Source organism: Stomoxys calcitrans, chromosome 2 (genome assembly GCF_963082655.1).
Source record: "Stomoxys calcitrans chromosome 2, idStoCalc2.1, whole genome shotgun sequence".
Lineage (NCBI taxonomy): Eukaryota > Metazoa > Arthropoda > Insecta > Diptera > Muscidae > Stomoxys > Stomoxys calcitrans.
This window is the reverse complement of record NC_081553.1, coordinates 10,581,909-10,583,531: the sequence shown is the minus strand read 5'-3', so window position 1 is coordinate 10,583,531 and position 1,623 is coordinate 10,581,909. Positions and strand designations below refer to the sequence as shown.

At 35.5% G+C, this 1,623-nt stretch overlaps 1 long non-coding RNA gene across 2 annotated transcripts; it reads right to left on the bottom strand.

The window, feature by feature from the left end:
* Positions 1-510: 510 nt before the first annotated feature.
* Positions 511-1,124, bottom strand: LOC106082512 (uncharacterized). Of its 2 annotated transcripts, none has more exons than XR_009397139.1 (2): positions 1,018-1,124; positions 511-954 (listed from the first exon to the last, which is right to left on the bottom strand). It is a non-coding gene; the product is annotated as an uncharacterized LOC106082512 (long non-coding RNA). The 2 variants fall into 2 exon arrangements; XR_001220515.2 differs by having other exon boundaries at positions 511-951.
* Positions 1,125-1,623: the final 499 nt, after the last annotated feature.

The following is a 1,623-nucleotide window of genomic DNA, read 5'->3' as shown; positions in this document are numbered from 1 at the left end:
ATAAAGGGTCTGAAGTCCATAAAAATTTTATGTTTTTACCGATTTTGCTAAAATTTTAAACAGTGAGTTATTTTTAGCCTCCTGATACCCGACCTAAATATGGTTCAAATCGGACTTTATATATATATATCTGCCATATAAACCGATCTGCCGATAAGGGGTCTGATTTTGTTATAGCTGCCATATAGATCGATCCTCCGATTTAGGGTCTTAGACCCATAAAAGCCACATTTATTATCCGATTTTGCTGAAATTTGACACCGTGAGTTGTGTTAAGCTCTTCGACATTCTTCTTTAATTTGGCCCGGATCGGTTTAGATTTGGATATAGCTGCCATATAGACCGATCCTTCGATTTAGGGTTTTAGGCCCATAAAAGCCTCATTTATTATTCGAATCTGCTGAAATTTGGGACAGTGAGTTGTCTTAGACCCATTCGACATCTTCCTTCAATTTGGCCCTGATCGGTTCAGATTTGGGTATAGCTGCCATATAGACCGATCTTTCGATGTAGGGTCTTAGGCCCATAAAAGCCACATTTATTATTTAATTCTGCTGAAATTTGGGACAGTGAGTTGTCTTAGGCCCATGACATCTTTGTAACCCATGACATCAATTTGGTCCTGATCGGTTCAGATTTGGATATAGCTGCCATATAGACTGATCTCTCGGTTTTAGGTTTTGGGGCCATAAAAGGCGCATTTATTGTCCGCTTTCGCCGAAATTTGGGACAGTGGGTTGGCTCTTCGACATTTTTCCGCAACTTGGCCCAAATCGGTCCCGATTTGTATATAGCTGCCATGTAGACCGATATCTCGATTTAAAGTCTTGGCCCCATAAAAGGCGCATTTCTAATCCGATGCCACTGAAATTTTTTTGTTTTGTTTTGTCTTTTTAACTATCGTTCTTTTGTAAACTCATTTTTTCGGCACAACCTAAGCAATAGAGAAAGCTACTACAAAAAAATGATTAGGCTTTTGGAAAATTAATCTGCACTCCATATCAAATAAGTCATTACCATGATTGTAGTGGAACACATTCAGCTCTAAGTGCTTCAGGGAATACCATAATTGTAACCTTTTAACAACACATTTTTTTGTTGGTACTCCAGACAACTTTTATTCCCAGAACGAATAAACATTCATTTGTTTCGATAAATTCAAACTTTCCCAATTTGAATTCTTCAAATGAAATGCCAATAGCAAATTCTAGTGGAAGAACAAAAAAAAAAAAAACAAACAAAATGTCAAGGGAAATGTTGTTACAAAGTTACCTTAAAATCAACAAAAACGATAACATGGGAAACAATAACATGGTGGAAAGTTTGTTAAATTATCAATTGGATAAATTTTGTTGTCCTTTCCAAATCCAATTGCTGTAAACAATGAAACTAATGAGCGTTAATTACAAGAAATTATTTTTAAATTTCCTCTCTTACAAGACCTTAAGCAATGAATTTACTTGGCTAGGCCATGTTGTTATTAATACAATGTGACACCAACAAAAAATTTTTAACAAAATAAAGAGAATTAATACCCGCAGCAGCAAGCAAAAGACCCGCCTAAGGAGATGTAAAGAAATAGAACAAAAAGAAAAGAAAAACTGTGTAACAAAAATCAAATAT